Source organism: Thunnus thynnus, chromosome 6, assembly GCF_963924715.1.
Source record: "Thunnus thynnus chromosome 6, fThuThy2.1, whole genome shotgun sequence".
Lineage (NCBI taxonomy): Eukaryota > Metazoa > Chordata > Actinopteri > Scombriformes > Scombridae > Thunnus > Thunnus thynnus.
In genome coordinates, this window is record NC_089522.1 from 31706606 (window position 1) to 31732986 (window position 26381).

Consider the following 26381-nt stretch of genomic DNA (forward strand, 5'->3'; position numbering starts at 1 on the left):
TCACTTCGGAGCCATAATGTCAATTAAATAATGCGTGGCTCAGCTGCATCATCTGTCTGTTGTTATGTTACAGCCTATAGCTGTATTTAATGATCTCTGTCAGATGAGCACAACAGTGTTCATAACAACTGTTTTTACTTTTAATTCAAATCACAATGTGGCTTAATGTGAAAAGAATGTACGGAGCTGTGTGTCACACCTGTTTTATACGTCACAGCACAGGTGCCAAAAAAACTTCCGCAAAGGATACACCTGTGCATCCTCGCTCATAGCTCCTCCAGCACGCCTCCTCGCTCCTTGAGATGCATTTTAGGAATTGCGTCGTCCTTAAACATGGCGCTCTGAGATCGATTTCCGGGTCACAGGCAGGAGGACGGAGGAGAGAGGAGACGAGGAGGCACAAATAGAGAAATGAGACGAGCCCTTGGTCTTCATGTGAGAGGCTAGTGAGCAGTTTACGGCAGATTTTTTGTTATTTCGGCGTTGGCTGCGGCCCACAGTAGCCTGTGTTATTGTGCACAGTAAAGTTACATGAAAACCAGCTAACGTCTCATCATCTGATTCTACAGAACTTTAACTTAACTTTTTATGAACTATATTCAGCTAAACTAGTATCCAATATCAAATCCCTCAGGTACCTCAGAGCCTCACTAAGCAATTCACAGCCATGTTGACAATACAATAGTTAGTCTACAGGTGAACGGAGCAGAGAGGGAAGCTTGGATAGTGTGAACTGAAACGTCAAAGCCACTGAGTGCTGTCAGTCACCAGAGTTTCTATTGTCTGCAGTCGCCTTTTGTCATCTTGACAGTCAAAAATAAATGTTCACAGATAGCGGTGAAGGCATCGAAGGGCAAATTTCATTGCAAGGATATTAGGCGTAACCTTCAGTGCCTTTTGATCTACTGTAAGAACCTTTAGATCGTCAGTTTTTGTTTCGTGGCCTCTTCATCCATTTCTGTGACACATGCAACGCTGTGTGAGCTCTTTGTCTGCCTGCGTGTGCATCATCTCCTTCTTCACTTGTTTCTTGTCTTGAATTAACTACTGGAGGAGAGCGGATCCATTTTCTGATCTGCATATTTACTGTTGCATATTTAGATAAATAACCTACAACTACATGGATGCAGTCAGAGTTCTTGTTGCATAACCTGTTTTAACTATAACTCTTATAGTTAAGGGGGGGGGCAAGTATTAAACTGAGGGCCAACATGGATTCACTATATGAAAATCTGTAATAAGTAAACAACACAAAATTCTATTTTCAGGACAAAATTAAATGGAAAATGTTAAAAAATGGAAATAAAGCCAATGTTACAAACATCAATAATTTAAAAAAGCCCCATTTTTAATTTTTTGATTTTCATTTCAGAATAGGAAACCGATGGAGACGAAGGTACACGGATTAGGAACCAGGATTTAAATGAAGCTCCGGGGAGATTGTTTTACCCCCCAGAAAGTTCCTGCTGGAAGGGGTTTGCAGGGATGAAAGCTGCTGATTGGTCAAACACACACAGCGAGGCTGCTTCAGCGCGTGAACCGCTTCATTCATAAAACAAGTAAGTACTCCGGTATCAATTTAAGACGAGGGGAGAACATTTCTCTTTGTTTAACGTTACAATTAAAGTCAGGCTTTGTTGTTAGAGAGAGAGAGAGAGAGAGAGAGAGAGAGAGAGAGAGAGAGCGAGTTTAGAGTGAATGAGAGGGATAAAACATTATTTTCTGATTGTTTCATGTCATTATGTTCTAAAGCAGAAATAAATAACTATCAACCACTCAGCAGATGATTTACTGTGGAGACAGACGCTCTCTTCATTTCTCTTTTTCATTCATTCATCACATCCGTCTCACGCAGCAGTAAATACGAAGAACAACACAACAAATCTGTGTTGTGAATTCTGTATTTGAAGCACAACTGTCACTTTTTAATTCCTAATGAGTCTAGTCTGCAGGATCTACCTGGTTCCTCAGATATGGTGGAAACACAAACAGGAACTTTTAGTTCCAGGTTTAGTTCCTGAGATTAGTTCCTGTTGTTCTAAAGTACCTGGAAGTTTTGGTCAAAAAGAGGTTTTGGGTTCAGCCAAAGATCTCCAGTGATCCTGGACCCGCCCTGGCTGAAGCTGTGTCAGCTGACCCGTCTCTCCCCTATAATCTGACTGCACCCTCATCGGTTTATCTGTGTTATTATCAAGCTGTTCGATCCGTGAGCTGAAAGATCATAACATACATCTGCCTCCATGCATGCTGGGAATCTGTGTGCACCCATTTATGAGGGCGTGCACGAGCCCGCGGCGTGGTGTTGGGTGTCGTGAGCGCGCCTCGTGGTGCTGATGGAGCTGAGCTTCATTCAGTCTGGGGAGAGAGAAGAAGCTGCTATCGATCAGGATGACGAAGAGTCGGCGGGGAATAAACGTAGAAATCCATCATCATATCATCGATCCGCGATGATCGATCAGTGTCTGCAGCCGCGGTGAGGCGACAGTCACCGTCATCGATCAATCAATCATCATCTAATGCACCTGATGTGAGACAGCGCGGTGTGTAGCGCGAGGCGCAGCGGGTGACAATCAGCTGACCGGAGCAGGACGGAGGAGCGGGACTGCGGGTTCTGTATCATGCGAAGGAGGAGCCGCCGGTTCGATCCCCGCTACAGGTGAAGAGTGAACGGAGGGACGCTCGCTGTTGATCCGGACCCACAGGTGATCCAGGTAGGGAGATCCATCACCTACCAACATCAACACAAACAGGTCATACTGGTCTTTGCTGCACAGGAGACACGAGCTCGCCAGACTCCATTTAAAAGTTGAGCTTTTTAAGGCTGCTCGGCTCGTCGGCAGCAGCGCACAGCAGCTACATACAAAGTGTTGAGTTTTCCTGAACTGACAAGAGCTTTTCTTTCATTCGGCTTCCAGTTAAAACACAGAACAGCCATTTATCAGAATAATTAGTCGTTTATTTAAAGGGGTGTGTTGTTATTCTGACAGGTCCTCTGCGCCTGCAGGGCGGGAGGCGGCAGGTCAGATTTGACTGGAGTTTGGTGATTTTTTTATTCAGAAATAAACGCTTGTGGCGTAACGGAAGTTTGACTGAGAGTCTCTGATGACCTCATTATATCTGATGATGGAGAGACAGTGACGTTTATAAAAAATCAACAGTGTTGTTGTTATGGCTGTGTCCCCACCCAGCGCCACGTGCCTGCTGCTGCTGCTGCTGCTGCGTGCGTGCGTGCGTGCGTGCGTGTCTGTGATGATCTGCTGGCTTCAGTCAGACTGGGTGTGTTTGGATCTGAACCAACCTGCTGTGTTTGCTGGTTGATAAGAAGACATTTATAACACAGCCTTTCAGATACAAATACAGAACTCAAGTTCAAACAGAGCCAGAGGTTCCCGTGATGTTTATATGATGTTGTTATGTTGTTGAGAGGATTTATAATAAAGAGGAGAGATGTTTGCAGCATGAACCTTGAATTACAGTAATCAAATTTGACTGTAGAGATTCAGAAACATGATTATGTGTTTAAAAAACAAACAAACAAAACATAATCAGTGACTGTAAATCTGCAGGTAAATACTGATTTCTGCTTTTTAAAGTTTTCAGTTTATCATGATGGACCTTTGATTAGACCTGTGGTATGATACATCCGTGTGTGTGTGTGTGTGTGTGTGTGTGTGTGTGTGTGTGTGTGTGTGCAGCAGCTCTGTAAATAAAACTTAATAGAGAGTAAAATTTACAGTAAAGACAGAGAGAAAACAGGACAGACGCTTTCCAGATGCAGACTTTTCAACAGGTAAATACTGAAGGGAGCAAAGGAAAGAAACTAAAACAGGAATAATGCTCAAAGGTTGAACTTTTATTACAAACCATTTTCTTAAATGTAGAGTCAGTTTTCATGAATCTGTGAAATTTCATTCAGATGAATATGTTACAACAGAAAACGTGCTGGTATGAATGTTATGTCTTTGTCTTTGAAATCAGTGTAGGTTCATGTTTTAAATCATCAGATGTACTTTAAAGAAAGTAGTAAGAAAGAATATAATAAACAGGATTTATTGTGCATTCATTACCTTAAAGAAACTTCTTAGACTTTGAATATTTCTTGTTAAAAATCAAAACTATTTCCAGTTCTTTGTGAAAGACAACAAAAGTTGTTTTAGAGCAGAATCTTCCTGATACTTTACTCGGTTGTTTTGAAATTTTCAGATTAAATGAATCTGTTTGTCTGAAGCAGCAGTGAGAGCCTAAAAAAAACAGAAAGAAATCAGCCAATCAGAGAGCAGACACGTGGTCACGTGACTCTGTTGATTCATAATTCATACCTCAGTTGCTGCTGCAGTTCTTTTTTTTTTGTCTCTGCTGAGTCTCTTCTTCAGTGCTTCAACGCTCCGCAGAAGACAAATAAAAACGTGGTTTCAGGATTCAGATTGTTGTTGTTTTGAATCAGCTGTAAACAAACAAACAAACAGACAGTTTACTAACGTTCATACATAATACGGTAATTATCCAAACCTCAACATTTTGGTACGTCTTGACTTCTATCATCTATATTTATTCATTATGAAGATCAGAGAAGTTATTTACAGCCAAATAAATCAACAACATCAACACGTCCACATTTCCAAAACCACAAAATCTAAACTAGAGAGACGCAGAAAAAAATATTTAACTCAGATGAAACAATAAATTCACAAAAGGAAATAAATCTGAGTAAATGCATTATTCAAAATTTAAAGTCAAGAAAAGAAATAGTACATTTTCCTCTTATTGTTGATATTTATTCAAATGAAATTTAAAATCCTGAAGACAAAATAAATATGAAGAAAAAGAGGGAAAACATTTAAAAACAGATAAAACCTTTGAATATATTTACTCACTACAGGAGTTGTTGACAAATTAAAAACCAGACCTGAGACATGAAGCTGTATTTTCCTCTCTGTCTCCAAGATATTATGTTTATATTCTATTAAACTGAATATAACAGCAAACATGATTTGAAGGAAACGTGATGACATCATGAGAAAATGTTAATTAACATCTCATTGACAACATGTTTCACTTGTTCTCTGTCTAAATATCTGACGTTGCAGTACGACATCAGCTGGTTGTAACTACAGCATTATTTAACTATTACACACTGTTTGGTTAAAGCAGCTATAACTAACCAAGCCTATGACCTCCAAACTACGGAGGCCTGGATGCAACAAACCACTGCAGCGTTTCCTCAGCAATATGTCACATGACGAGGTTTACGGTTGAGCCAATCACGTTCAACAGTTTCAGTGTTTGGCATCGTTTACAGAGGCTTTATATCTGTTACAATGAGGAGACGCTAACAGCTAAGCTAATTTACAAAGCTGCTATCAAGAAGTCAACAGGCATAACGCATGAAACTATAACCAACAAAATAAATGCACTATATGTAGAAATCTGTGGAGCAGATGGAGAGTCTGTGTTGTGTTTATTTTAGAGCTGCAACGATTAGTCGATTAATCGCCAACTATTTTGATAATTGATTAATCTTTTGGAGTAATTTTTTTAAGAAGAAATGTCCAAATTCTCTGATTCCAGCTGCTGCAATGTGAATATTTTCTGGTTTCTTTAGTCCTCTATGACAGTAAACTGAGTGTCTTTAGGTTGCAGACAAATCAAGACATTTGAGGACGTCATCTCCAGACATTTTATAGACCAAACAAATAATGTATTAATCAAGAAAATAATCAAAATATTAATCGATAATGAAAATAATCCTTAGTTGCAGCCCTAATTTATATTCAGAGTGACAGTCGAGCAAAGCCAGCGAGGGTCCTTCCAGCCTCTGGATCACCTCGAGGGGACGGAGAAGAGCTGGAAGACAGCGAGGTAGAGGAGTTTCAGTCCTTTTAATGCTCTTCATCTCTTCCTCCTTGTTTCAGCTCTTTCTCTGTCTCACTCTCTTTGTCTTTTCAGTTTAACTGGTCCTGTTTGGGGTTCGGTCTGGTTGGTAGCGGCTGCAGGATGAATAGTCTGTCTGGCAGCTGTTTGAATCACGCCACTTTATAACCTCCGCTAGATGGCGGCGGGGCGGAGTTACGGACGGTACTTTGAAAACACAGGTTATTCAGGGTCACATTAACAACAGAAGTGGCTGAGAGTGACAGTACTGCTCAGTGATAGTAAACGTCTACGATCTTAACTGATGCACCTTTACAGTTACAAAGATCATCGTCTCTGTTGTCTGAACCTAAACACACACAGGACCTCTGACCTTTGACCTCTGCAGACAGATAAACATTCATTCATTAATTCATACAAACATCACCTGTGATCCAGGCAGAGATTACATTTGTTAACTCAGTAGAACTGTGAAAACAATTTGGAAATACATAAACGTAATTTCTAGGAAACAGAGTTTGTATTTTTTTACTTTAACGCATCTATTACTGCTTCATGCTACTACGACACATTGGCTGTCTTCTTCCCGCTGAGCTTTCTCTGCTTGTGACCGAGCAGCAGCTTCAACGTCTTGAAGCAGAAGCACCTTAAAGTTCCACCGACGGCCGCTAGATGCTCCGTTCAAAAAGCCTCGACTTCTCTCTAGAAATACTGAGTCAACCACTGTTTTCAGGTCGTCTGATAAAGTGCTTTTGGAAATTATTGCTCTGTTAATAAGATTTGAAGACTTATAGTAGCTTTGATGTCTGCTGTGTGGGTGTTGATTGACAGTTGCTGCTCTGCCCGGCTATTGTCTTGACTATTGTCGCAATATTTATTTATTTATTTAATGTTTATTTGTATAGGGACAAGTATATAGCATGAATTTATGCCAGATACCACACATTTCATTAAGTTTAATATGAGTTGATTACAGTACCTGCCCTGTTATTAGAAGTTTTCTAACGTATTATATCAGTTCCTCGATCCAGGACTGAAGTCTCCAGCGATGCTGCATTTAGTTCAAACAGCCGACAGACTCTGGATCAGACTCTGTGTAGATCTGAGAAAGAAAAAGAACCCTTCATCTTTTCAAAAATGCTTTTATTATATTTTTAACCTTGCCTACAGTATTAATTGTCAGTTTATCTGCTATTCATCTATTTTACTTTTAAATCTCTCTCTGATTTGTCTCCTTTTAAAAGGATTTCTGTTGTGTCTCATTCTGAGTGTGAGAAGAGATCTCAGTGTTAATCTGTTCATTCATCTGATGACTCTTAAAAACTCAATGAATCTGAGCCCTGACTGTGTGTGTGTGTGTGTGTGTGTGTGTGTGTGTGTGTGTGTGTGTGTGTGTGTTGTTTAAGCTGATTAATGGATCTTAGACGATTTTCTCACATTAACTGAAGCCGTCATTCAGCTCCATGTTGATCAAGATCAGACTTCCCTGGAGACAACAACATCGATTTGGTCTGATATGTCAGAAGCAAAGTGTCAATAATTAAGACTTAAACATGTATGATACATGTATGATCTAGGAGAGTCCTGAGCTTCTATGTTCAGTCACACCGGAGGACGTTATTTCAGGAAAAACGTGAAATGTGAACACAGGATGAGACAGCAGCTCCTCACACTCTAGTGAAATCAGAAAGGCCTCGATCAGTAACTACAGATACTGTTAATTCACCAAGTAAAGACTTCAGGTGATCTGTAGTTGGGTTTCCATCCACCCTTTTTAATGTGCTGTTTAATGTGCATTCAAAAAATGTGACTGGAAACATTAGAAATTTGAAAAAAGTCGAAATATCGCAAAATAAATTTTTAGGTTTTAGGTTTTAGGTTGTAAAGTTGATGTATCTATAAAAGCAAAATGCAACAAAGTGCAATTCAAACAGATTTAGTGAATAAATGATGACATACAGGAAGCATGTGACTTGAATGTCTCTAAGCTGTCTATATAACTGACACAGTGCTGTTATCAAAACGCTTCCAAAAGCAAGAAGCTGTGATGTTTGTCCATCACGCTCTTCATCACCAGGACGCTTCAGCTCTGACTGTCGCTTTATTCATTACATCTTCTTTTTGTGGTTTACTGCACTCGACAGGAGAATCAGCACCACTGACTGTTTACATCGATGCGCTCAACTGTTAATAATCACAAAACACTAGTGGATGGAAACGTACATTAACTTGCATTTTCTTTTATCGATTTTCTGAAATTTTGGTTAAAATTTGTGCTGCATTTGGAAACCTGACTGTTTGACTGTATCTGTGGAGATTATGTTTCATCAAAAAAAGAAGTGAGACATAAAAATATGAATAATCATTATATAAACATTTAATAAATAGTATATAACACACTGTAATGTAATTATAAGCAGATATAAGGACATCTTTAAAGGTGCTATATGTAAGAATAGCCCCGTCCTGTCTTGTAATACTGTTTTGTCCCTCAAGAGGCGATGGTGAGTCACCGTAGCGTCCCGTCTATCTGCAGTCTTGCAGACATACATGACACACCCACTTTACTACACGATAACCCCACCCCCTCCCCCATGTTGTCACTGTAACGGCATGCTACACACTACACCCCCCTGATCCCTGACCCCTAACCCCTAACCCTAAACCATCTCACTGATTATGCCTAAACCTGACCAAGTGGGTGGGTCATGTAGATACTGCGAGTCCGCAGATAGACCTACTTGGAAGAAGTAGCGCTGTCCTGATTCTAACCAAGCCGCAACCTCCAGGCTGAAGAACGTGGAAGTGCCAAAAACTGCAGTTCCTTGAATGACCACTTGAGGCTCCAAAGGCGAGTCGATCCCCATAGACCCCCATGTTAAAATGTCCAACTTTACAGCAGAAATAAACATGTTTACAGCCTGGTACAAAAAATGGTTTAGGTCTCTATAGCTAATCTCCCCTTTCATGACAACTGTACAGGGGGGTGAATATTTTATAACTCATCCATTTAAATTTTATTAAGGCTTGAAGTTATGCATAATTAAGGATGTGGCCACTTCGAGTGGCAGGTCGCTAGCTGCTAGGTGGCTTCATTCGGCCACCTCGGCTCCACCTCTTTGCCCATTTTGGATTAGCTGGGAGTTCGGTTGAGTCAGGCACTGCCAAGATGGCGATGGCTGGAGCCGCCCACTCTGAGCTTCAAAACCGCTCTTCAGAAACCAACGGGTGACATCACGGTGGCAATGTCCATATTTCTTTACAGTCTATGATTCTGACCAGCCAGTAGCCATGCTGGAGGTTTCAAGCCAGGCTAAGCTGTTGCAATTTTCAATCTAGGACCATTATTATGTCACTTTATTAAGTTTTAATATTTTTTCAGGTGAGATAGTAACAATTTTGATTCCCAATATGTGGTCAGTTCATCCAAATAACGCTTGTTTGGAAATCTGCCCCGACATTTTCAGACATGTGAGTGTAACGGGGGACGATATTAGCCTCACAGTTTATAATGAAGACACCCAGACGCTCCGATGTCGATTCAATGATGTCTGTTTATTGCTTACAAGCACTTCGGGATCTGGAGGATACAAGCCCGGTCTCAGTAAAACTATTTAACATAAATAAAATCATAATCAAAGGAAACTTACAATACTAATAAATGATTCCTGTGACGAAGCTTAATAACCGTTAAATAACAAATTACAGGGCCAACGGTCTAACCTCGACCAGGATCAAAAACTCACTATATTACAGATTATTGATACAGATGAATCAGTTCACATAGATAATCACTCTGAATGTCAATATAATTATAATTAGTAATAAAGTCTATCTCAGGTCAGCTATACATTATTATTTACAGATTTCCATTTAACAGTCACACACTCACCCGGTCTGACTTGTTCCCACGGTGATGCTTTATAGCTGCATCGTTACCTTGGATACTAAATATAAGATAACAGCATAAAATAATGAAAATAACACAAATATTACACCTTACAACTGTTAAATAAAGGTAAAATTACTGACAAAACTTTATTCTATATTAAAAGATTTTGCTATTAGACATAGTGACCATTTAAAGCACATCTAATGTGTTTAATGTAACATGCGAGAGGCAGATGTTACATGAGGAGCAGCTGGTCGTTTCAGCCGCCGGCAGCCCGACTCATGAGACAATCAACCAGTCAACACGTTGTCATCCTGGGAAGAACATTATCTGATGAACCGATCTGTGCAGCTCTTTGGTAATTTACTGCCGGCTCTAATGTCTCTGTAGGATTTTTGATAGCTTGATGACGCCAAAGCACAGATTCACTGTAAACCGTTGGCCTCTTCATCCTCTCCGAGGGCCGACTGGACGCTACAGCGACTCACTATCACCTCTTGAGGTACAAAGTGGTATAACGAGACAGAACGGGCCAGGGCCATTCTTACATATAGCACCTTTAAATGTTTATTAATGTACAGTATTAATCAACAATTATATCTTCTACTTCTTGATCATCTGTTTATACAGCAGCCTCCACTTATGGGAGCCCACAGGAGGAGTTATAACTGTTGACTAATACTGTTAACTGACTAATAGTTTAATAAAAATATTTATTAAATGTTTATAGACTGATTATTTGTGATTATTATGGGGACATAAAGTAAAGTGTAAAGAAACATGGTGTTTGTGAGTCAGTGTGGATTATTATATTTAATAAAATGCCTAGTTACGGTTGCTAAGCTACGATTGGACAATCAGTGTTCAGGGGAGGATTTAGTGAACTGTGAGCTGAAAAATATTTCTGGAACGAGCAGCTGTTTTGTTTCACCGCTGGACATAAAGTGATTTCTTTTTTAAAATTCTCCTTTATTCTTCTTTTATCACTATATGTTTTAAATATATATATATATATATGTAGATTAAATAAAATATATAATTCTAAGTAATGATACATTTCACTGTATGTGAAATTCATATGACATTGTTGTTTATTGTTGACATTCATAAAGTTGAATAAAAAAAAAAAGGCTACTGTAACACATGCACACACACACACGCACACACACACACATACACACACACACACACACACACACACAGAGCGCCCCAGGGTTGAAAGGTTATTGGCTGCCTGGTTGGAGCTTTCAACCAATAAGATGCCAGTATTCAGAGTTGGGATTTTCTACATTGTTGCCATGCGGAGAATCTGCTGCCTGACCTACATTCATCCTCAACACACACACACACACACACACTGTAACACATGCACACACACAGTTACACACACACACACACACACGGTAACACACACACTAGTGCAGTTGTGTGTGTTATTGTGTTTTTGGCTCAAAGGCACAGAGGCAGCATCTTCATCAATAGTTGATGTGTTTTGTCTCTGGAGAATCATTGCTTGTGTGTGAGTGTGTGTGTGTGTGTGTGTGTGTGCGTGTGCGTGCGTGTGTGTGTGTGTGTGCATGTGTTATAGTGTGTGTGCATGCTCTTCTATCTCTGCGAGGACCTATTTGAGCTGAAGGACATTTTCAAGGTTCAGTTTTATTGTTGTCACGCAGACTGCACTGCGAGGTGCAGCTGCAGCTCATCAGAGCTTCATCAGTAGAGTAAAATAGAAATGTTTCATCGATCTTTCGTTGAATCTGTGCTTAGTTTCTCCTTTTATCTACAGGTATCAATCTCTCAACGTAAAACACAAAAATGTGCTCAATAAGGTGGTTGATGTCTGCAGCAAAATAAAACAGCATTGCGCAGGAATCTGCAGGATCTTTACATCAAATAGTTTTATAAGAACATAGAATCTGATTGTTTCCATCTTTTACATCAACAGTTTCAGTTTCTGCCATCTGGTACCTGCTTCACACTTCCACCAGCTATGTGCCCTGTGTTTTATGTGAGCTAAATGTATGCGTCCCACTGCTGCATAACCAATTGCCCCACTGGCAGAGGCGATTATGAGACAATGGGCCCCCGGGTATGGACACACCCCAGCCTCAGCAGGGCAGGTTCACTGACTCGCAGCCGACAGCAACAATAACTAAATTCACCTGCACCTCAACGGGATTAGGTATCATGATGGTTTCTTTCTTGTGAAATCTTCAAAGTGAATGTTCAGACTATTCCTTCAGTTTTTCAGTAGGATTTTTGGGGCTCTGTTATTGACATCAAGGATTAAGGCCTTTGACTATGAAACAAGAAATGCAAAGTTAATAACAGTGACTTTATGCAGAGGCTCTGGCTTGCCTGGGCCCAGTATGCCTCTTTGGTAATCCACCCATGGCCACTCGAGACAAATAAAGTTATTGGTTGATTGATTGATTGATTGAAATGGCATAAGACAGAAAAAATATCTACACTGTCATTACAGAGTGAGGATCCTTTTGTTCCTCTTAATATGCTTCTTACAGTACAGTAAGTGTTTTTCCTAATTCTGAATTTCTATTTCTGTTTCTTTAAACGATCTCCTGAATGTTACTGAACACAGAAACTCAGGACTCACTGGATAATTCAACCGTCATATATGTTTGTGTTCTGACATTCAGTTTCAATCATTTCAACTGCGTTTCCGACAAATCTGACTGTTTTTTTTCTTTCATTTGGCGGACCGCTCTAAATACCACAATACCCGTGAGCCTCAGCTGCTGTTGCTATGGAGATGAAGCCAGTCGGAGGTGTGAATCAGTAGCAGTAAGGAACTCAAAAGGCTTTGTTTTTTTGAACCTGGACTTACAGACAGTCAAACCCGGAGTGAGTCTAATATCCTCCGGCAGTCTGTTTTAGCTGCACAGTAACTAAATGCTGCTTCTCTCTGGGAAGAGTTAGCAGCCTGATGAGCTGATGACCTGAGAGGATTAGTTACACTTTTTAACACAATTCATACATGTACTTATAATTAATAACACACCAAGCGGTACCTCACTATTTAATACATGCAAATCAATACAAAGGTGTTCTGACTCATCAGCTTTATGGTATGATGAAACATTTCTATCCTGATGGGAGTGGTCTCTTCCAGGATGACAATGCCCCAATTCACAGGACACGAGGTGTCACTGAATGGTTTGATGAGTATGAAAATGATGTGAATCATATTCAGTAGCCTTCATAGTCACCAGATCTCAACCCAGCTGAACACCTATGGGAGACAGCGCTCTGCACCACCATCATCGAAACACCAAATGAGTGAATATCTTTTGGAAGAACGGTGTTTATCCCTCCAGAAGAGTTCCAGAGACTTGTAGAATCAATGCTGAGGCTGAGGAACACCGTTCTTCCAAAAGATATTCCCTCATTTGGTGTTTTGATGATCATGCATGAATTGATTTGCAGTGACCAAGCAGCAACCTCCGGGGCTGTAAAATGAAGCCAATGCAGAAGTGCCAAAAACTGCAGTTCCTTGAACGGCCACTTGAGGCTCCAAAAGCGAGTCAATCCCCACAGACCCCCATGTTAAAATGCCCAACTTTACAACAGCGATAAACATGTTTACAGCCTGGTACAAACAACGGTTTTGGTCTCTAAAGCTAATTTCCTCTTTCATGACAACTCTACGGGGGGTGAATTTTTTTATAACTCACCCGTTTAAATTTTATTAAGCCGTAAAGTTCTGCATAATTAAGGACATGGCTGCTTTGAGTGACAGGTCCGCCAGCCGCTAGGTGGCTTGTTTCAGCCATTCGACCCGCCTCTTTGCCCATTTTTGATTGGCTGGGAGTTAGGTTGAGTCACGCACTGCCAAGATGGCGACGGCCGGAGCGGCTCACTTTGAGCTTCAAAACCACTCTTCAGAAACCAACGGGTGACGTCACGGTAACTACGTCCATATTTTTATACAGTCTATGGCAGTGACCCTTTCCTCTAAGGGGACAAGTGGACCCAAACCATGCCAGCAAATTGTCCCCCAAAGCATAACAGAGCCACCTGATCCCCTCACTGTAGGGGTCAAGCATTCAGACCTGGACCAGTTTTTCCTTCAATTTGTCACCCGTCTATATATTAAGGGTATAAGGGTCTGCAAAGCACAAATAATGCTTTTTTTTTTTTTTTTTACAAATATTTGTTTCATACAGATACCTTAAAAACTATTTGTTTTCAGGAAGAAGAAAAAAAACACGTCAAATACCAGCGTGCAGGTCGGGTACATCGCTATCTCAGTGTCTCTCCTCTGCTCCGCTGTTACGTCTATCAGCAGGTCTCAACGAGGGGAGTCACATCCACCTGCTACATGACGCACATTTTCTTATTGGGACATCACTCCTGGAGTTGGGGGTGTTCCCCAGAGATAAAGCTGAGCTACTGACACAAGCAAAGTTCTCCCAAGAGACTCTCCATAACCTGTTGTTCCACTTCTTCTTTCCACAAAGTTCGGTTGTAACAAATAGGCAATAAATGAAAAGTGCAAAGTAATAATTGCCTTTTAAGTTCTTCCCTACATGTTACACAGTGTGCTGTCTCTGTGTTATGGGTGTATAAATAGGTAGAGGTCTGTCTGCAATGAGGCGATGGATAAAGTTTTAGTTCAGTAGTCAGCACAGTCGTCTATGATCTGGGAGACCTCCTTCGTAAGGTAGTTTATTCATGAACACTTATTTTAACACAATACAAATTAATTTGAATACAAATAATTTTGGTGCTCCAACAAATACAGATACAAATACATATACTGGGCTTTCTGCACATCTCTAGTCGGTAGGAAGGAGAATCGTTTCAAACCATAAAGGAACATTTAATCAGTCACACTTTACTCCAATCTTACTGTTCTTGTAATAATAAAAATAAAACCTAATGTCTCTTTCTGTGAGAAAGGGTCTTTTGTTTGGTCTTTACTTCTTCTCTTTGAGGGTTTAATTTTAAGTTTAGAATCGGCTTTATGTTCATGGTTACAGCACGTGTTATGACAGTGAGGGTACTCACAAGTATAGTGACAACGTGTGTGTGTGTGTGTGTGTGTGTATGATGAGTTAAAAGATGAAAATCTAAATTTATCGGATTTAATATTCAGCTCTGACCTCCTGCTCACACCCCCCTCCTCCTATTTAAATCTGTTTTCATTCCTTCATCCTCCTCTAATCTCTCTATATTTCTTTTTTTTTTTTTCCCCAATTTCAATTTGCTTTATTTACATGCCGTATAAAGACATTCATGTTGCCAAAGCATCCAGAGAGCCAATCAGAGCGCAGGAGGAGGAAGCTGTTTTCAAAACACAGAACATGAAATAAAATCCAGAGAAAATCTCAAACTGGAACAAAACCAAAGAAAATGTGTCTGACAGAGAAACAGCTGCGGAGAGTTTCACACAGTCAGAACGAACAGGTTCAGTGCTGAGAGTCAAACGATGTGACCGTTAGAAGATCCCTTCATAAAGCACTGACAATGGAAGTGATGGAGGACAAAACCCACAGTCCTCCTTCTGTGCAAACATGTATTAAAAAGTTTATCTGAAGCTAATATGAAGCTTCAGCGTCCAAATGAGTCAAATCAAGTAGATATCTTTCAACGTTACAGTCTTTTTAGTGCCAAAGTTCCTCTTTTTATTACTATACTTCCACCTGCAGCTCAACAGGGAAACACTGTCTGAGGAAACACAAAGAGACTGTAATTGTGTCAGATATCCACTTGATATGACTAACTCAGACTGCTGAAGACTCATATAAGCTTCACATCATCTTTTAAATGACTGTATGTGGACACACTGTGGATTTTAGCCTCCATCACTCAAGGGGATCTTTTAATAGCCCCGTCAACCCCGGTTAGGAGTGATTTCCTCTCTCTGATTTCCTCCCTCACTCTGAGAAACTTGATAAATACAGATCCTGATTCAGGTTTGTGATCGTTCTCTGTTGGTAGAGAAATTAAAGACTGATGTTGAGGAATTGAGACACAACTGGACAATCAGAATCATGTAAACAGGGAGATGAATCGCCATCAGACCCAGAATAAGATCAAAACCAGGATACTAATGTCCATGTAAACGTACTGAATAATTAAGAATTATAAAAATATCGTATTAATTGACGTGGCTGCATGTTTCTGTCTGTTAGTTGTGAGTTTGAAGACTCTGAAAATGTTGGAACAAACCTCAGAGTTCATGTTGTTTTTCTGACCAAGTTCACCAGAAAAAAAAAGTGTTGGTTAGTGGTTGTGACAGATTGAGTCTAACTGTCTGATGGAGAGACAGAGTGAGAAAACACACACGTGCACACGCACACGCACACGCACACGCACACGCACACACACACACACACACACACACACACACATAGACACACACACACATAGACACACACACACACACACACACACACAGCTCCGGGCGTTTCATATCAAAGCAAAACATGCACTGTTTGAAGCTCTCCCTCTCTCTCTCTCTCTCTCTCTCTCTCTCTCTCTCTCTGTGTCTCTTTGTGTCTCTCGCCCACTGCTCTCATTCTCTCCCTCCAGTAGCAGCAGACACAACAGAACAGAGAGCATCATGGGAAGGAGATCAGGATCTCATCTCGCCATCAGGAGTCCAAAATGGCACTAAAATTTCCAGCTGAGAGTTTCCTCACCAGACTTTTTTCACAAAAAAGTCGACGGACACTTTTACTGAGAAACTGCTGACATCACAGACGGTGATGTCATCCATAACGAAAAAGGTTATGGATGACATCATGTCTCATGAATCACACAAAGCTGATTGATATGTCCACAGGGATCGTGTGGTTTTAGAATAATCAGTTTGTCATTCACATGAAAATATTCTTTGACAAGTTATTGACATTTTGTGGAGGTTTATTTTTTTGATTTCTGCGTTATCGGCCCCAAAATATGAGAAAAGAAAAAGGTTCGATCTCAAAAATCAATCTCTAACTTGCTGTTATAAGGTTGCAGTGCTCAGAATGTAGACAGGAGGACCAATCAGGTTCCACCTCTTTACCAGGTGACCTCACTGCTCTGTGACTGTGGTTAAAGGAGCTGAATAGATCATGAAATGTTCAATCTGAAGTTTTGAAACCTCCAAATTGATTATTTTATCAAAATCATTACGTACGATGCTGATGCAAACACCAACTGAGTTAAAATCAGCTTTTATCTTGTTTGAACTCAGTGAAAAGCAGATTTTTACCTTTTATCTGCTATGCTAGTCAGCTAGCTTGCTGAGTTTAATTACACTGTTAGCAGAGTTGTTAGCAATATGGTCAATGAACTGCATTTATATGTCGCTTTTCTAGTCTACTGACCACTGAAAGCTCTTTACAACACATGCCAGCTTTCACTCATTCACTCACACACACTCACACTCACACAGCATTTTGGGGTTCAGTATCTTGTCCAAGGACACTTCAACATGCCGGGAATCGACTGTCTGATCCACAGCCGCCACTTACTATGACAATAAATACTGTTATTATTAGTGACTTAAGTTACTCTGATTTAACAAATAACAGCAATGAAAGCTAAAATATTAATTAAATGCTACGAGCTGCTAGCTGGGTTCGTGTGTGTTTAAAGTCATAACTTGAGTCCTGCAGCAGTCGCAGAGCTCAGACACTGACAGAGACCACAGTTTGTCAGAAAAGATGTAGACATAGAATAAGGGAGCAGAAAATAACAAGAAAGGCTCTGAAATGACGAACAACAGACAGAGAGAAGCAGTGAAAAACAAACAAACAAACACAAACAAAGTAGAGCAAGGAGAAGAAATATCAGCAAATTAATGGAGAAACATTTTTGAATGTTTTTTCTGATGGTCATGAATTTTGTTGTTTTTAAAACTTAATGAATGGTTCTCCACCTGATCTAGAAAACCCCGTTTAAAATGTGATATATATTATATATTCAGAGTACATACTGTATATCAGTTTTTATAAAATGTCAAAACTTTGAACCTCAGTAACTCAAAACCAGTCAGAATGCAGATAGAAACTTATAATTCTTTAATTCTGTTAGTGATTATTTCATGAAGATATAAAGAAATGATAACTGGGTTTTAAAGAGTATTTTTGGTTTTGTGAATAACTGACAGACAGCTGAGATATTCAGAGTTAATCAGCTGCATATTGTCTTTTTCAGGCGGCTCAGTAGTGCAGAGTTGTACAAACCATCATCTGTGCTGTTATTGGATTGAAAGGTTTGTTATTGCTGACGCAGCGATGCTCATCACCTGCTGCAGCTGACTCTCTCTCAGACCGAGGAGCTGCTTTTACACCTCAAACGTTTTATGGAGAGTGGAAAAACTCTTCTCCTAGTCATAATAACTCACAGACATGAAACACATATTAATATCATTCAGTGTGACTTCATTATCTCTGGTGTCCATCCGTGTTACGCTGCTGATTCAGCAGACTTTTAATGGAAATATTTGACCGAATGTGAACAAATACAGTCTAAAAAAACGAGTCTAAAAAGAGAACAGCAGTACTTACCTGTAGCTGACATTATAACGGCACATTTGAAACATTTTGACACACAATTCAAATTTCACACTGAGCTGATAAAATGCAAAAAAAAGTTCAGTTTTTAGTGTCAGTGAGTCCGAACGTCAGTCTGATAACTGATATAAAATTTGTAAAGACAAAAATAACTAAAACCACAAAGTCAGAGAGATTACAGAGTTCATGATGGTCATAACTGTTCCCCGTCCTGTGTGTGTGTGTGTGTGTGTGTGTGTGTGTGTGTGTGTGTGTGTGTGTGTGTGTGTGTGTGTGTGTGTGTGTGTGTGTGTGTGTGTGTGTGTGGTAATCTTGGATACAGTTTCTTGTCCACATAACATTTAAACCGTCAGAGTCTTTGGGCTTGAAGCTGCTATTTATCTCTCTCTCTCTCTCTCTCTCTCTCTTTCTAATGACTACTCTCTCGTCCTGAATTAAAAGCCAGCTCTCAACGGCTGCTCTGATTGGACGATAATGACTAATGCTGTGCAAATGTTCTCGAGGACCAGTTAAACCACACGTCCCAGTAAACCGTATTCATCCGACCCTAGAGTTACATCTCACTGTTTCTTTAAGAGTCTCCTTCATCCTAACAGACTTTAATATAACGTATGAACAGAACGTAGAATTATTATCAATACTGAAACATGATATGTGTGACATCTCAGCATTGACACCGTAATGTTACTGAGGGTTCATCTTTCTCTTATTTTCTGTGTATCAAGGCTTTTACAGTATTTGTGTTTCTGAAGCAAATCATGAATGTTAACGTCTGTGAACCACAAACAGACTGTATCCTCTGAAGGGAGGCGCAGAGTACGCCTAGTAGTCGGGTCGGATCGAGGTCGGATCATGTTCCCACCAGAGTTCGTTTGGGGAACGGACTGAGACCACTTCCTCTAAGGGCGTTTTCACACCTGCACTTTTTAGTCCGGTTGAACTGAACTCTGGTTCATCTGAACACAGTAAACAACCACACAGAGACCCTTTAGAGGAGGTGGTCCCAAACAAACTCTGGACTGGAGCGGTTCGTTTGAGCTGGAACCTGATCCGACCTCTATCTGACCCACCCAGATAGCACACGGAAGTGGGGCACTTCAGGCAATGATGCGGCACTGCTGGTCTTCTTCTGGCAAATATGGCCCAAATATCCCACATCAAACGTGGACCTTTTTTTGGTAAAGATGCGGTGCTCTCAGCTATGTGTACTCTGGATGTGGGCCACTTCTGTTTTATCTGGTTTGTTCTTGCTCATGGCCCAGATCTGGGAAACAGGAACGGACCTGTCGGTTGTGAGCTGGATCTGAGCCACAGCAGTTTTACTATCTGACCCGACTACTGGGTGTTCTCTGCATGTTTGAGCTAAACGTCTCCCGTCGCCAGGTGTGCTTTTATGCTGCGATGAGGATGAGTGACTTGCTAACAACTAGCTGGAGAATGAATGGAGGTCGGACCTGGACTAACACAATGTAGTACGTTATATTTACGTTCTTGCTCTCGCCTCAGACACGTCTGACCAATGAGTGAAGTGAATGTTCTCATGTGTCGTGCTGCATTTTGGCTCATTTGGATTTTTCTCTGTGTGAAAATAAACTGAAGTTCACCAACTCATCAATTGATTCAGACCAGAGCAAACAAACTATAGATGTGAAAACGCCCTAAATGGTCTCAGTACGGGTGTTTTGGTCCGCAGCCGAGTGCGATTACTGTGTTCAGACCTGCATCAGTGAATTGTACCAAGAAGGAAAACAAAGCAGAGTCCGATTCAACCGGACTGAAAAGCGCAGCTGTGAAAACGTCCTCAGTGTGGATGAACTCTCCGCGTTGTTCCAGCCTGGAGACTGATGAGTGTGAAATCACTTAATTTGCCACATGTGTAATAGTTTCTGACACATTATTGTATAATAACATAACTGCTGGTGCACAGTAGCTCTCAGTGGTGCAGCTCAGTCTTTAGTGGTACGTGGTCAGTCAGAATGAGACTGAACAAAGATTTAATGGAGATACATGAAAGTAAAATTGATTTCATGGAGCAGAGGCTTTGACTCATTATTCCTGTTTTTCCAGAGTCTCAGTTTCTTGTTAGAGCAGCTGATAACAGCACAGTAAAGAGTAGATAGATTATAGATTATAACCTGTATTTTAATGGGATATGATGTATTTTAAACATATAACTGCTTTTACTGCATCAACTGGACATATTTCTTATCAAAATGTCCAAACAGTGATATCCTGACATTATTACATAAATTGTAGTGGTGGAAAGTAACTACTAAGTACAATACTTGTGTACATTTAGTCAGGTACTTAAGTACAATTTTGAGGTACTTGTACTTTACTTGAGTATATCCATGTGATGCTACTTTATACTTCCACTCCACTACATTTCAGAGGGAAATATTGTACTTTCTACTCCACTACATTTATTTGACAGCTTTAGTTACTTTTGAGATGAAGATTTGACACAATGGATAATATAACAAGCTTTTAAAAAGCAGTGTGTAGTCGGGGTCACATTTCACATGTCTATGAGTTGTTAACAGCTCCACCAAATAGTGATTTTTCCCTCTAAACTTCTCACATGCTTTCATTTCAATAAATGTTCAAATGATCCAATATTTCAGCAAAAATCAAAGATTAGAGAAAAAGTCCAAAAACTGAAAACAGATTTGTGTATCAGAACTTTGTTTTTTCTTCTTTCCTCTCCCATTAATCATCTCACCACCCCTCAGATTTATCTGCTGACCCTTTGGAGGGGCCTGACCCCTAGGTTGGGAACCACTGGACTAAACTAGCTAACTGTATATAAAGTAGTGTAAACTAGCTCCACCTCCAGCAGCTACAACAGTAACATGCTGCTCTAACACTGATGCTTCACTATTAATAATCTAATGATGTCATATATAATAATATATCAGTCAGAGGGACCAAACCACTACTTTTACTGCAATACTTTAACTACATCAAGCTCATAATACTTATGTACCGATACTGTAGTAGGATTTTTCATGCAGGACTTTTACTTGTAATGGAGTATTTTTACATGGCTGTATTGGTACTTTGTAAGGATCTGAGTACTAACAGTTCTGGTCTTTGGTCTGAACTCTGATCCCTGCAGGATTATTTCCCGCCTCCCTCCTGCTGAGAACCTGTGGAGCTCTGAATGTGAAAACAGAAGGTGTTTGAATGTGAATAGTGTGTGTGTGTGTGTGTGTGTGTGTGTGTGTGTGTGTGTGTGTGTGTGTGTGTGTGTGTATGTGTATGTGTGTGTGTGTGTGTGTCTCTTTTGTTCTGCTAATGCTGGTTTGGGGGCTGTTGTTGAAGATCTTGGCAGAAGCTAAAACCTCACATCAAACACATCAGCTGTTCTTCTTCTGTGGTGTTTCACACTGTCAGAGCTTCATCAAGCTGCTGCACTGAGACAGAATCTGACCTATTTCAAAGTAAAAGTACACATGCTGTTCTGTTTTTTATTTTTTCTTTATTTTCTTTAACTTCTTTAACTCGAATTAGCATTACATGATATGTGAATGTGACCTGATCTCCATGTTAACAAACTTATTTAGATTTTCATAAAGTGTTTCTTGGATTAAACAGAAAACTTTAACGCCTCCTGCAATCTTTTATTTTCATTTTTTATTGACTTTTTCTCATTAAATTAATTCACCTCAAGTTTATTGTCAGCATACTTGTAGACAGTTGTATTTTTGCTGATACATAATGGATCCTGCTAAAGGTTAGAAATGTTTAATGTTTCCTGTTGCTTTAAACAGTCAGAAGCCATCAGGCCCGAATACACTGAAAGCGTCTGACATGTTTTGGCGGAACGTGCACCAAGCGTGTGATGAGGTGCATCAAACTGACTTGACGCCTCTACTCCGACCTTGTTTCAGTTTTAGAGCATCATATGAGGACCCAGCGAACAAAACTGTTTTCTCTGCAGCCGAAAAAGAGAGAGAGCGTGGCGGTTGAGAGAACAAAGCGGTGAAAGAGAGAAATAAGATGTTATTTTCTGTTTGTTTCATGTTTGTTACATTCTAAAGCAGAAATAAATGACCATCAAACACTCAGATGATTTACTGCAGAGACAGACGCTCTCTGCATTTCTCCTTTTCATTCATTCATTACATCCAACTCATGCAGCAGTAAAGATGAAGAACAACAGGACAAATCTGTGTTGCTTCTGTGGTGTTTCAACTCTGATGCCTGCAGCGCATCATTGCAGCATCAAATGACGTCCCGTTTACTTAACCATCAAAATCATCAAATTATTTCCATGTCAGGTCCTAAAAAATTAAATAACATCACTGCAAAGTTCAATTTCCATCAAATAACATCAAAATTCTGCCGTCTTTGGTTCAAAGTTGAATGATAAAATATATTTTTGTCATGTTGCCCAAAACTTCTGCAATATTTGTCACATTCAGGAAAATGATCGAGGAGATTTTTATTCAAGAGAAATCGGGAGTGGACTTCCTGTGAGATCTTCTGAGGTGTTCCTTTAGTCTTATTTTGAAATGTCAGAGAGGAAGTGGTGCATGTGTGTGTGACAGCAGGTAGTTTGACGGCTCAGATTGAGCAGAGATCAGTGTGAGTGTGTCTGCGCTCAGAGACACACACAGAGGAGACAAACAAGAGTTTAACTCAACAGTTTTAAGTTCAGTTCGCTGACTGAAGCTGTTTTTTTTATTCTGGATTTAAACCTCCTGAAGACACTTATTGTGGAGACTGAAGCTGCTGCAGACAGGATGTTTGACTCTCTCCAGGTATTCACAAACCACTGCAGACTCTCATTCACTTCATGTTTCAATCTGGAGCTTAAAGCTGCAGAAAATCAGACCTCAGGATGTTTTAATGTTTTATTGTCTTCAGTTCGCCTGGTTGTGGTTGTTTCATATTTTTCTGTTTTTTAAAATTTTTTTATTCTGTTCTGGAGTGAAACAGTTTTCCCTGCAGGACGCTTCTCTGTTCTCACGATATTTAAAGTACTCTGTAATATTCCGGCAGTGTTTCTGTCAGCAGTGCCGGCTGTGGAGTCTTTTTTTTTGACAGACTTGTGTTTTTGGTTTGAGGAAGGGCTGGACAGAATAACAGAAACGGACACATGAGCTCAGAGTTGTTGACGTGTTCTCTCACATCATGTCAGATCTCAGCTGTTGCTTCAGGGGCAGATTTAAGGATTTCAGGGGGGCCGGGGCCTCTCTGATATCCTTTTTTGCTGAGAGCAGTTTTCTGTTGTTTCTTGAGGGTTCAGGCCAAAAAATAGGACGTCATCAACCTGTGAATGGATGCAAGGTAATGTTATTAACACTGCAGCTGGTTGAGCTTTACAGTGATTGCTTCACTTTCCCTCTTTATTGGGGGGGAAGGTGTGTTTAGGTGCAAAGTCACGGTGACTGTCATATGTTAAGAATTTATTGCCACATCTGGCCTGCAAATTAATTTTTCCCTCAGTTTCCAGTTTTTCTTTTATTTAAGAGTCATCATTTGAATTTCAAGCAAAATCAGCAAATGTAACATTTAGCAAGTTGCTCCTCTGAGACCATAAACTGGCTAAATGGTAAATGGACTGCATTTATATGGCGCTTTTCTAGTCCTATCAACCACTCAAAGCGCTTTATAATGCATCCTATCATTCACTCATTCACACACACATTCATACACTGATGGCAGCGGCTGCCATGCAAGGCGCCAACCTGCTCATCAGGAGCGATACAGCGCTTCCTATCCAAAGCACCCCACAATGTTTCTGTGCTCACCTGTTCACACACACTCACACACTGCCATCGGGAGCAATTTGGGGTTCAGTATCTTACCTAAAGACACTTCAACATGCAGGACCGGAGGAGCCGGGGATAAAACAACCAACCTTTAGTGGACGACCCGCTCTACCTCCTGAGCCACAGCCGCCGCTGTAAATTCATACACGTGTCTGTTTCTCTCCATCTAGACTAAAAGGGCTTTTCCAAAATGGCCTCCAGAGAGTGTAAATCTGAAAATGCCAGTTTGGTGTTCGAATGTTTACGGGGGAAACGGAGCTTTTTAGAAACGCTGTCAGATTGGTGACGAAACAGATGGCGGCAGTAGCACGGCGTTTCATTGAAAGAAGAAGAAACACAATAACAACGATGGCGGACAGCTTCATGCGAGTGTTGTTCTCTTTATTGTCTACTTTGACAGTTTGTTTAGAGTTAAACGTATTTATTTACCACCTTTCTCTGCTGAACCTGTTGTAATCTGCTCACAATAAACTAAATGTCAGGAAGCCGCCGCAGAAATGGAAACAGTTTACTGTTTTTTTCTTCGCTGGTTTTCTTTGACTGACTTGTTCGTGTGTCCTCTGCACATGCCCAGTAGGAGGAGAATGACCTGTTTTGGCGTTTTAATGTGGATGTTGGTATTTGCAGAAATGAGCTGAAACTCCTGCGGTGGATGCATGTTGCTTTTGCACGAAAATGGCATTTTAGAATTTAGCCGGCTTAATGTAGACGTAGTCTGATTCACCGCAGCACACCTGACCCCCTCATGTCAGACGGACAGCCTGACCGATGGATCCACATGATTAGAGTTTTATATTCTGTCATAGGGCCCTCTCATTCAGGGCCCCGGGCAGTTTCATCTTATCTGATGGTAAAGTGCTGCTTCCGTTCTGTGTTTCAGGAAGACAGTGATGTCATGGGGTGACATCACACTGTCTTCACCTGTAACTCCTCCCATTAATTGGACATATTTAGACCTTCGGACCTGAGCCGCAGCCCTCTAATTGATCTAAATGTTGTCTGCAGTTTACCTCATGATCATCTTGACTTAAGATATACACAGTTGTCTCTGTGATAACATAGGGTTGTAAAATTCTGTCTGTGAGTATTTAAACCCGATCAGCGTTTTGGTGTCGGATAAATCTGCGTTATTTTAAGCAGCCTTTCAGACTGAACACAGACCAGATCCAGGAAGTCCAGTTGGAGTAACAGATCAGTGAACGTGAAGGTTTATCAGACTAAAACACACACACTCTGAATATTTAAATCCCGTATTTGCATCTCTTTGTCTGCAGCTGCAGCCTTTCATCACCCACTCTGTGTGTGTGTGTGTGTGTGTGTGTGTGTGTGTGTGTGTGTGTGTGTGTGTGTGTGTGTGATCATCTCCAGGCTGTTTGATGTGTTAAACTTGTGTCTGGTTGTTGTTGGCATGGACTCAGTGCAGTTAGATGACAGCCAGCAGGTCAGTGAGTGAAGTAAACACACTAACATCATGTCTTCCATAATCTCAGACTGATTTTCATGTCGCATAACAATGAATGAATTTTAAAGGGATAGTTCAACATTTTTATAAATCCTCTTCATCGTCTTCTTCTGTCTCTGTGTGTTCAGTACAGAGTAGGAGGGTTGAGATTACATACATTTCTAACAAAACGTCTGCATTACAAAGTGGTGATGGAGGCAGGAAGGCTATAATGAAAAAACACTATCCAGGTGCATTATGGGTAATGTAGGATCCAGTGTTTTATCCACCTCTCCTGCTCAGATTTTAAAGTCCAACTAGTTTATAGAAGAGACACTGAATAACCAGAACACTAGCTACTTCAATAGAAATAAATGAGACTAATGAGAAAAATGTCACAATAGGTCATAATATCAGTTGCCCAAAAACAACCTATAGTTAAGTTTGAATGACAGATGCCATCTAGCAGCCGTAGTACAGTTCAGATGATGTATTGCATATACATCACCGGCCACTTTATTAGGGACACACATTCATTTAAGCATGTACACATGAAGTTCAAACCGAGCATCAGAAAGGGGAAGAAAGGTGATTTAATTGACTGTGAATGCGGCGTGGTTGTTGTTGCCAGACCGGCTGGTTTGAGTATTTCAGAAAATGCTGATCTACTGGGATTTTCACACACAACCATCTCTGGTTTACAGAGAATAATCCAAAAAAGGAAAATATCCAGTGAGCAGCAGTCCTCTGGACAAAAATGCCTTGTTGATGGCAGAGGTCAGAGGAGAATGGCCAGACTGGTTCGAGCTGATAGAAAGGCAGCAGTAACTCAAATAACCGCTCGTTACAACCGAGGTGTGCAGAAGAGC

The 26381-nt window shown here is 40.5% G+C and overlaps 1 protein-coding gene across 3 annotated transcripts in view; it reads left to right on the top strand.

Annotated features, from left to right (window-relative positions):
- ccdc120a (coiled-coil domain containing 120a) overlaps positions 1–26381 on the top strand; it is a 67064-nt gene that overhangs the window by 16391 nt on the left and 24292 nt on the right. Inside the window, exon 2 of one of the 3 annotated variants that reach the window (XM_067593385.1) lies at positions 1373–1559. The gene's annotated coding sequence lies outside the window, so the exon portion shown is untranslated. The other 2 variants (XM_067593386.1, XM_067593384.1) reach the window with 2 other exon arrangements.